The following is an 11,940-nucleotide window of genomic DNA, read 5'->3' on the forward strand; positions in this document are numbered from 1 at the left end:
AAGATTGAAAAATTCCCCGAAATCCATCCCATTACCGTGGACATTGAACAGATACGAAGCAAAAATTTGTCCTGTTGAGGCGGCGTGGAGTGAGAGACGGGCGCTCGCCGCCGTCTGATTGGCCCCTCTCTCTCCTCCGCTCTGCCTCTCTGCCCCTCCCTCCGCCCCCCATCGCCTCTACCTCCGAAGGCTCTCTCCCCGCTCCATCACTCCCAGGCTGGTGCCACGACGCGCCAATAGCTCTCCTCCTCCTCCTCCTCCTCCTCCTCCTCCTCCTCTTCATCTTCCTTCCATTCAACAGAAGCTTATGACCGCACTGGCTTTTGCGTGGCGAGGTCTGAATGTGGGACCCGCTGCTGTCGACACATGGGTGTATTCGCCGGCGTCTCCCCGCTCAACGCCGACACCGCCCAGCGCACGAGGGTAAGAAGCCGAGCAGAGTGGACCGTGTCTTCTTGTTGTCTATACTCGTCCTTCATCTCCTTTCGCTGGACCGCGGGGAAGGTGGTGGTGTGTCTTCTTTTTTCTTTTTTTTTCTTTTTTGGGGGAAAACGTGTGGTCCTGTGTCGTCCTCGTTGTTGTCTTCTGTTCGTCTCTGCCCGTGTTTTTGTGAGCGTGTGGGACTATTAGGGACGATGGGCGTTTTGGAAGAGCGCGGTGGAGTAGAAGGCGGAAGTCCACAGCCCGAGGAGAACGCTGCAACATGTAAGGTCTTAAGAGCCATTCCAGAAGCAAACTCAGGCCTGAGCGATGCATATTCTGAGTTAGACCTGATAAAGCATTGCACAGATGTCATTTCAGTCATTTACTTCATTGAAAATCAGTTTACATTGTGTTCGAAATGTCATGTGAAGTCTTTAAGTCTTCTTTTGTCGTTAATGGACATAGTACTCGGTCAAGTCCTTTATTTCAGCATAAACTTGTATTTAAGGTTTCAGAACTATACAACATTCTTACATCACAAATACAATCTATTTTTTTTTATGTGTTTGAGACAAAGAAATTGCTAAAAATGTAAAAAAACAGCTCCAATTTCCATGAATTCGAAACATTAGCATTTAAGGTGGAGCTCATGCGCATATAACGTCAAAATGTTTTTTTTATTTAATTTTTTTCAAACAAATGGTATATATTATGACAAATATATTAGTGTTGAATTGAAGATTTGAGCGTAATCACAGCTTCGCTTCGGTCGCTGTCCCTCCGAGCTCAGGAGTTTGTTTCTTTCTTTGCCTCCGTCGCATCGCTGCAACAACCTGTGGTGCTGAGCCTGTTGCATGTGGAAGTTTAGTGTGCGTCTCCATGGCGATGCAGTGGGGCGGGCGGGCGGGGCGGGGGTGTATGGGTGGGGGTCCTCTGCCTTCTCTGTCCCCGGTTGTCTCGTGTCCACGCTGCAGCCTGATAGAGACGTCCAGCGGCATTATGGGCAATATGTAGTGACAACAAAAGAATGAGCACAATGCAACAGGACAAAAGAAAAAGGCGGAGAATATAGCACAAGTTATTGATGTAGCAACTGCGACTAATGCTCTTTATTGTAATATTATATGGAGAGGGAGCGATGGGAAGACAGGAGCGGACGCGATTTGACAAGGAAAAACCAGTGTGCTTTTTTTCAGTGACGCATGTTGCAGATGAAGCTCATGTGAATCCTCTGTAAGTCCAACACATGTTCAAATTTCATGAAAAAGCAGGAAAAATTGCACCCAAAAAAATTCAAGATAAATGTGATGCAGAATGCTCCTTTTGATTTTAAAATAAAAAGAGGCATTCTATTGAATCTTGTGGAATCCCATTATCAATAGCGCATTTCATTAGACAAGGTAGAATTCATGAAAATCCAGTGAAATAAAAAAAAGAGAATAATTGCGTGTGAGGCGTCAACAGCCCGAGGACGAGAACATGGGACAATTAACACCTTGGAACGCTTCAATAAGAGAGGATTTCTCTTTTTTTTACTACCTCGCCCTCCCCCCAGCAAACACACACACACACACACGCACACATGCACACATGCATACATGCATACAGACTCACACACACACACACACACACACACGCACACATGCACACATGCATACAGACTCACACAAACACACACACACACGCACACATGCACACATGCATACATGCATACAGACTCACACACACACACACACACACACACGCACACATGCATACATGCATACAGACTCACACACACACACACACACGCACACATGCACACATGCATACATGCATACAGACTCACACACACACACACACACACACACGCACACATGCACACATGCATACAGACTCACACAAACACACACACACACGCACGCACACATGCATACATGCATACAGACTCACACAAACACACACACACACAGACACACACACACACACATACAGACTCACACACACACGCAGACACACAGACACACAGACACACACACACCCTCCCCCGGTGCCGGTGCTTGGCTCGCGGCTGTTGATTTGCCATAAAGGCGCCTCTGCACTGCCACATTTGACTGAACATCACTGACCTGCTGTGTTTTGATTTTTTACACATTTTCCATTCATGTTTCGCTTTGTTTAGTGAGTTTTGGCACATGGGCAGTGGAGATTTTTTTTTTATACTGCGGAAAATGGTAATGCTGGAGCCAACATAACCACAATATTGAATCCTCTCCTGAAAGCGCTGAACCTCCCGGAGTCGTGAATATTGATTATCATTTGATGACTCCAGATTGGTTGAGAGCGAGCATGCTCCGTAGTCAACAGCCACTGCAATTAGAATTTGCATATTTGCATTATTAATAGTCTCGGGAGCTAAACACAACTCCTTGGGATTAACATGTACAAAATTAACGATTTTAATAATCAACAGAGTTGAATAACTGTCAAAGTCATAAATAATGATGGGAAATTAAAGTTTGATACAAAACATTAAAAAGAAATAACAAATAAGATTTTGTTCAAAATATTCTTCTGTTCTGATATTGCACAGAAATTACAATGAATTCAACGTCAACGTTAACATTATTAACATGATTTCTGAAAACAAAAGAAGAAGACAAATGGAAAAGAATAGCCTCAGATATACAGAGAATGCCTGGATGTCTTTCCCCTCTCTCGTCCCCATTTCACACTGCACTGTCCTGTCCAATCAAGCCTACGGGACAAAAAATATGTAAAAACTAATCTAAAAAAGTAAAACAATAGAACTTGCTACAAAAGATGAAATTAACTATAGATTGTATGTTGTAAAAAGAAAATAAAGTCTTAAAAAGAGACAAAAAACACGACAGTGAGACAAGAACAAATACAAATGAAATAACCTGAATCACCAGAATTTCAAAAACAAATTGATAATTTGTCTTAAAAAGACTGTAGAGCTAACCCTGTGTTTGTCCCGCCCCCTCCCCAAACCCCGCCCCCACAGGTCACATCAGCCGGAGGAGGAGGGGCCTGTGACGGAAAGCCCTGCCCATTGACCACAGCTCAGGTAAGAGCCCCGCCCCCTGGCTCCACACAGCAGGGTTCAAGCACTGCTAGCCTAGCCACGTTAGCACAATGTTCACCAGGGTTACTCAGACTGCGCTAGCATGCTAAAGGAAGTGTCAATCCTATTCAACAAGCACATTTATTATATATATATATATATATATATTCAAATAAATACAAATACAAATAAAATAACTTAAATAAAGCATTTTTCTTAATTATTATTTTTTAAATCTTGGATGTATTATTGATTTTATTTAAAAAAATGGAATCATGCACCTCCAGAAAGTTACATACTGTTATAACAAAAAATATCAAATGAAATAAATAAAATATTATACATATATATAATATATGTGTGTACATATATATATATATAATTTCTGTATATTTTATCAAACATAATTAATAATGGTCTAATTAGTTTTCTTTGCATTTAACCAAATTGATTAATACAGTTGTTTGTAAAAATATATTTCTTGTGGTGTTTTTTTTCGTTTCTTTTTTTTAACAGATTATTATGATTTTTTTTTTGTACCTTAATTATAAAACAATGTAAAAAACAAACTAGATTAAAACGTGAAATAAAAAAATAAATACATTTTAATTAGCATGGAACAAAATACTGATTTAAATGTAGTAAGTATTTATACAGTATTAGTGTTGTAGAAACAACTCTACAAGACTTCATACAATACAATATAATTATACATTCTGAATAAAATAAATCAATTTAATTTGGGCCTTTTTTAGTCTAATCTTTTTCTAATTTCAGTTTCATTCCAGACACTAAAAGTATCAATACAAATCTCTTTATGTCTCTTTATCTTTATGTTCATCAGTATATTTAATGACATTAAACATTAGTATTTAGTATTATGATTTCTTGAATGAATCTGAATATAATTAATTAGTGCTCTCTGTGTGCGTCCCGGCAGCAGAGCGCAGATCCCCGCGGCCCACAGCGTTAGCTACACTTTAGCACTTGTTAATTGGGGAGCTATATTTAGCCTGTCCCGGGACACAGGAGGATTCCCCTTCGAGAGCGGCACGTGCGCGCGCATCTTTACCGTCCTATTACAGAGCCACGTGCACCCAATCAGTCGAGAGAAGCACAAACGTGAGGCGACCGCAGAAGAGCAGAGAATAAAGCACAGGGGCCCTTGTTCTGACGTGAGGGGCCTTCATGGCACTGACTTCACAAAACCGTCGAGTAATTCAGGTGTGGTCAGTGAAATGTGGCTGTAAACAGATGTAAACATGTGTACAAATGTTAAAACATCTAAAATGGTTACATATTTTCAAATGACTAAATGCTGCTTTTAGTCCCAACATATTGAATGTTGCTTTCAAAGTAGGAGTAAGATATGCACATTTGACATTGTTATTATTTTAAATGACAAGTCAAGGCGTGTATTTATGTACTTTCTTTCCACGATATAAGGTGCACTCTCTGGGGCTCACATGCCTCCAAAAAGAAGGCCCCTTGTGCTTAAACGTCTGTATTCTACTGCATTTTTACATGTTCACTGTCTTCTTTCTATAAATATATATACATTTAAAAGAATACATAAATAAATGTATTGTTTCAGCTAAGACCTGACATCACAGGTTATATTCAAAAGAAAACACATTTTCCAGCAGTGATGTAAAGCTAGAAGCTGCGTAATGCATGGCCACATCCTGTACAGTCCCACGATCATTGCACGACCCAAACACTGCACACGCTACAAGTACCAGAAGTTCTATTCACTCTAAAAGTAGGAACAATTGCAGCTTTGACGACGAATCCCGAAAGAAGTACAAAACAGAAGAATACCAAAAGCAACAGCAAGAATCACACCAACAATATCTACAAAAAGATCCTTGAATGACAAAAATCAGACAAGAAATGTGAGCCATGGTCCAAAAAGGTCTTTCTATAATAATAATAATAATAATAATAATAATAATAATAGTTAAAAATGAATAATTAATAATAAAGAAACACAGGAACAAATAGTGACTGTGCTGTCACTCAATCATGATTATAGTTTTACATCATACATTTTGTGTTCTTCACTATTTTAAACCTCCACTGAGGGGTTTGTATGAAAATAAAACATTAATGGTTTACACTTTGTAATAACTTCTCTTTTAACAGCCGTAATAAAGTATGAACTACTTCATTCAAAATGAACAAATTGTTTGTTAAGACTAATTCAGACTTAGTAACTATAATATGTACTATTATTACTATTATTATTCCTGAATCATTATTCAAGAAATATGTGTTCATTATGAATTAAGTCTTTTTTTATGCTTTGTTGTGGCTAATTAAGGTGTAATTATTATAAAGTGGACCAGATGAAGTGGTTAATTTAAAGAGGATCTTAGTTATAATAGACCTCATAGTAAAGGTATCAAAGTGTGTTGTTTTGTAGATAAAAAAACTACAAAACTTTAATTTTGAGTGTATTGTTTTTAAATAAAACTGTTACAAATGAGCTTAAAAGAGACAGAAATGTCTAGTTTGTCCCAAAAAAGAGCATAAAGTGATATTTCTGCTTTTTTGTGATTCATTTTACAATCCCATGATGGTGTGATACTTGAATCACAGCAGGACATTTACACACATTTGAACACATTCTGATGCCTTGTGAAAATATTGTCTATTACAAAAAGGATTGAGGTTTTGCATCAGTTTTATTTCACTCACTGCGAGTTATAGGCAATAAGAACTAATCATGATGAGATGACAATAAAACACAATCATTGTTGTATTTTGATGATGGTAATTGGACTAAACAGACTCTAAGACCAAAACCAGCTGAATTCATTTAGTAAGAATAAACTGTTTTGGATTTTCATCAATAAAACACTTTATTCCCAATCTAGAAACCTTGAGTCAACATTTATTCATAAAAAAATCATGTGAAACTTTGGAGCCAAAAAGCAGAATTCTATTCCGATGATATGAAATGAATGCCACACTTGAGTCCCACACGTACAGATCTTTTGGCCCCTGGTTGTCCGTGGCTATAAGGCAGTGCTTGGCCCCTGCGGCCCCAGACGGTGGCCCTGCTGCTGGACTCACACACCTCCGCTGTCCCTTCTCTCCTTTCACAGAGGAGCCATTGATGGAGCCGCGCCTTCGATCAATGCTGCGCAGGCCAGTGCTGCCGCGGGTGATGTGTGTGTGCTGTGTGTGAGCCCGCCCCCACACTACGCTGGCCCCGCCCCCTCACACCGCTGCCCCCTGCTGCCGGGTGACGGGCCGTGCGTCTGGGCTGTGGGAGTTTGACTCTCTTCGGTGACGGGTATTCTTGGGTGGATAATACGGATGACGTTGTTATTGCTTAAGAATACGCGTAGTCGAGGAGAGTCCCGTCTGCGCCCCGGCACCAGCGACACCCCACACACACACCTCCACCACCGCACCCACCATTCCTCAGCCTGCGCCTGGGACAGGGAGAGCCCGGGACAGGGAGACCGGGACATGGGAGAGTCCAGGACAGGCAGACATGGGACAGGGCTCCCAAGACATTGAGCTGTGGCTTTGTGACTGTAGGATGTGTCTCAGGTTGTGTGTCCCTGGTTTGTCCCGTCCATGCGTGTGTCTCTGTGGACAGTTGTGAGGAGTGTCTCTGTGGCCTTGGGGCCAGTGTTGACCTGCTGTGTTGACCTGCTGTGTGCACAGGCACACACGTGTGTGTGTGTGTGTGTGTGTGTGTGCTTGTGCACACACATGTGGAAAAAGAACCAGGGCTGTTAGATCAACAACTGATGTCACACAAGCACAAAAGGACAATGTTGTTATTAAGGTGAGACACTAATGGCAATATCCATTCATTTATTTTCTCCCGCTTGTTCCCATTCGGGGTGGTGGATGACTGGAGCCTGTCCCAGTGACGTTGGGCCTTAGGCGGGGCACACAGACAACCATTCACTATCAAATTCAATATAATGGCAATATTATATTGTTTTCATTTTTTGGTCAGTTTGTTCTCTCAACATTTAAGCGATCATGTGGAAAGTACAGAATTGTCCAATCCACGCAAAACGATGTATTATTTCATTGAACCCATAGTTACATTGTAACTTCAAATGTATTTTTCTCCCACAGAGACATAAAGAACTTAAAGTAGCACTGACACAACAATAATTCAATCATTCTTATGTTTACACCCATTTTTAGTAAGATCTACTTCACTCAAATACTTAATAAGATATCCAAAATCCTCTTTTTGGATTTTTTGTTTCTAATATGTTAAAAAAGGGAACAAAAAATGTAAACCTAGCGCTATAAAGTGAATTATACAAATACATTAATTTCATCATAATAATAGTGCTTATAATATCAATTGATTTGATTTATATAGCGTTTTTGAACACTCAAAGACTTTAAATGTAATTGTATTTTTTATAGATTCACTTCTTCCTTACAACTTAAAACGTTTCTCGTTTCCCACTTTCTTAAAATCAGAGGAATACATCACATTATATGATCTGAAATTCAGCTTTCAAACTTCACTGAATTTAAAGTTTAAAAATGCAGCTCTTATAAAAACGGTGAACACAAAAAGCTGTTTCAATCCTGTCGCTTTTTAATCTTAATAACTATAATATAATAAACAGTATTCAGAATATGAGCTCAACAGTCATTGCTGTTTGCGGTTTTCTTCAGCTCCATAGTTTAATCACCAACATTCAATTTATATTTAAAATATGGAAAAATGACATTACATTATGTGAGTTAACTACAGAAGACGTTTAACACTGATATGTTTAAAGTTGAGTGTTTTGCTCTTCCCTGCAGTGTCTCACCTTAAACACATCATTTCAGAACCGGACTTCAGTGGAAAGCGTTCGGTTCAGTCAGTTTCGTGCCACTTGCGGTTAATGCAATTTCATGCACTGAATTGTCTTGAGACTGACTTTTGCTGTGCGCATGCCACAAACCCATTTTACTACATCAAATCATTCTGTTTCATGATTATATGAAGTCATCTATGGTGTGTCTCCACATGTTTGTTTTCAGATGTGTCGCGTGTCCCTGTTAGTGTGACCTGGATATGAGTGTAGAGCCCTTATCCCAGACTGGTTCACTTCAGAGGGATTTGGAACTATTCTTTTAATGGTGGAGCAGGTTTAAGCTCTGGGTCCAGAGGCAGAGCTCTGCTGCGGAAAACCTAAATTGTACCGGAATTATACTTTTTACTCATGTGGCTAGCACTCACACCTCACAGCAAGAAGGTCGCAGTTCGACACTCGGACTGGATCAACCTCTTTGTGTGTGCGTTTCTCCTCGTGTCTGGGTGGGTTTCCTCTGGGCTCCGATTCCCCCATCAACACAGAACATGCCAGCTATGGTCCTGAGCAAGTGTAGCTCAAGATCTGCTCCTGACGTTTCAAATGCACGGAATGAAGTTCCCTCAAGAAGGATTGATAAAGTATTTCTTAACCTTATTGATTTCATTGATCACTTTCAAAATATTGTCGGGCCCCAAACCCCCCCCCCCTTGCAGTTAGTGTAAACCCGGCATCGACCATTCTCAAAAAGACATTAAGTCATTCCAAGTTAGCTAAAGCTAGAGTAAACAAGAAACTACTTCCTGTTTATCCTTAGCTTTTTCTGCATTTATTTCACTTCTCTGCGCGTCTACCCTACATTTTAACATATCTTTATGTAATGTATATATAATATTTTAGTTCTTCACATGAGTTCTGTGCATCAATAAACAGGAAACGGGTGTTGCTAACGTGTTTGCTAACTTTGTTTGCTAAGCATGTGGGCTCAACATTTAAGTTAGCGCCACTGGAAATGTGCCATCAACTTAACGTTTGGTGATAAAATATTATATTATGAAATATATTTCACCATATTCTTTAGTCTGTGTTCTCTCTTATCCATGTCAGTCAAAAGTGCTTTGGACGCTTCGCACACGTTCAAAGCGTTTTGACCTGCTCCAAAGTGAACCAGTCTAAATGTGCATGCTCTTCCTGTCACTGTGGACTGGATGTGGGTGTAGCTGTGTGGTGCTGCCTCTGTCCTGTCGGTTCACACAGATTCTGCCTGAACACTTTGCATCTTACGATCTTATTTTGGTTCATGATTCACTTTTTCATTTAAAGGACACATTTTCTGCCTTACTTGTATTGTGCATGCTCTTGTATCTTTGCTTTGGCAGCTCATGTTTTAGAATTTAAAATAATATATACTGAAAGCATACATTACTTTATCAACTGGTAGCAGAGGGAAATACCATGGGGAAATAAACAAAAGCCAGCTTTCCTCTGACATGCTAATGTAGGCACGCATTTGTGTTTGTGAGATTTGATTTGCAGAAATGCTCAGAACGAGCCTGTGAGGATTTATGGACTTAAAAACTCTAAAGGCTCATAACTAGGATTAATGAAACAAGAATGAAGCCAAATACATCTCCAGCTGTGTTTTGACGAGGGAACAGTGTTATATCATGGTTAAAAGCGCAAGAAAATATTGTTTTTCCATAATATGTGTCAAATATGTCCTCTTTCTGTGTAATATATTTTGTAAGTACTTTGCATCATGGATAGTTTATGCATTGATATTTTATACATTTTCTTTTCTTTTTTTAATCCTTATGTGCGACCTTACAATGACAATAATGAATAAAATGCAATATGAAACAAGTCTGTTTTGTAGCATTGTGTATTTTATATAACTGTGCAGTCATGGCAAGTGTCCTGCTGAGACAGGCATATGGGTTTATTTGACAGCAAAGCTGTAGCATGAAATGGACATTTAGGAGACATAGAGATATTTGTCAAACGGGAATCAAACCAACGACATTCCAATGGAAGCAACCAGACATGTGCAATGCCCTTAAACCCCTGCTCCACCGCCAATCGCATTGATTGCTGATTTTGTCTTTGACAAAGCCGTTTGGTGTTGATGTGAACTAAAGGAAAGCTGACTTTCTTCTGAAGCCCCTCCCGTTACCATGGAGTTCGTTGCCAATAACCAGGGCCACCAAATGACAAACACTGTTATTAAGTATATGGACATAACAATGGAACATAGTAACATAAAGACTGGAGGCCCTATCTAAATCCAATGTAAAAGTATTATAAAGAAATGAGGGACGTCCTGGGGAGAAAAGGTGACTTTAACCGAGCAGAAACACAGCATTTACATACATACATATGTACACAATACATCATATACTTGCCTGTATTCTAGTGCATTTTAGAAGTTTTTAGAAGTAATTGTATTATCATTGCATTACTCACTTTATTTTGAGGTTCCCCACAGTCCCTGCTCTGCCCCTGCTCCGCCTCTGCCCCGCCCCTGCTCCGCCCCTGCTCCTTCTCATTCACAGCCAATGCCACACGCAGCCCTTCTTCTCTTCTTGCTGCAAACTGCTTTTCAGAAGGACACTTTCTGTTACATTTATGAAATCATTTTCTGACATTTGATGTGGTTGAGCGGTTAAGGCACCAGCCGGAGTGTTGTGAGATTCAAATCCCAAACCCAACAGTTTACTGCATGTCCTCCCTTCTCTCATCCCCATTTCACGCTAAGCTGTCCTGTCTAGTAAAGCAATGGGTCAAAAAATGCAGACATTTGTATGAACCTTCGACTCGACAGCTGGACACATGGCATGTCTTGTTTCATTTGCTCTTTTTCACTATTTCTGATTAAACATGAGACAGATTTTCATCAACTAAAGACTGTTTTGCTCCTTGTGGGTTGTAGAATGCGTATGTGGAGTTACTCCAGCTGTGCCCTTGATCTCTCTGAGTTTAAACTGTGGCTTGTGCAGTGAAGCTGCTTGTGCACATCTCAAACTCGCTTTGGAGAGAGAGAGCAGCAGCACATCGAGTTCAAGTGTTCGTTTTGAAACGACAAAGAAAGAAAATGTAGGCCCACTATAGGCTCTCTGTTTAAAAGAATACTGCAGCATCTTTTCTGACATTCAATTCAAACTGGTCAAGCTGGTGGTGCCCCTCAGAGCACATGATGCCCTATGGCCTATGCACTGTGCCTTATGTGTCCTCTATTTATTAGTCACACATGTAGCCAACCATATTCAAGCAAAGCACCAGAGTTTGTTAAGCTCTCTTAGGGTCCCATCACTGAAGCTTGTGGCCCTCAGAGTGGTTGTGGTCCTAAACATTCACTTAGTTTCTTTATGCCACGGACAGGCCCTGCAATAACTGATAAAATAATTAGAAGTACTGGTGAGGTGCTGATAAGCTTTTTTCACTTGTGACGTTTATATTTTATTTTCAAAATAACCAGCTGTATTAAAGTTCCTTAAGCATAGGGCCTATTTTTCCCAAAATACTTGACTAAAATGAGCCACGATTTAAACTGAAGCTGTTCTTGCACTCTGTAGTTGTAACCTTTGATGTCTGATTTACTCTAATTATAAGCTCTGCACAGAGGAAAATCAGGTTTTAAATCACACCCAGATTTTTGTG

The 11,940-nt window shown here is 40.0% G+C and overlaps 1 long non-coding RNA gene across 2 annotated transcripts; it reads left to right on the plus strand.

The window, feature by feature from the left end:
* The first annotated feature begins 214 nt into the window (after nucleotides 1-214).
* Nucleotides 215-7,361, plus strand: LOC140364839 (uncharacterized). Of its 2 annotated transcripts, none has more exons than XR_011927736.1 (4): nucleotides 215-705; nucleotides 3,431-3,493; nucleotides 6,601-7,195; nucleotides 7,232-7,361. It is a non-coding gene; the product is annotated as an uncharacterized lncRNA (long non-coding RNA). The 2 variants fall into 2 exon arrangements; XR_011927737.1 differs by having other exon boundaries at nucleotides 215-423.
* The last annotated feature ends 4,579 nt before the right edge of the window (nucleotides 7,362-11,940 follow it).

This window comes from Eucyclogobius newberryi, unplaced genomic scaffold (genome assembly GCF_026437365.1).
Source record: "Eucyclogobius newberryi isolate DKJ021-1_F unplaced genomic scaffold, fEucNew1.0.hap1 SCAF_18, whole genome shotgun sequence".
Classification (NCBI taxonomy): Eukaryota; Metazoa; Chordata; class Actinopteri; order Gobiiformes; family Gobiidae; genus Eucyclogobius; species Eucyclogobius newberryi.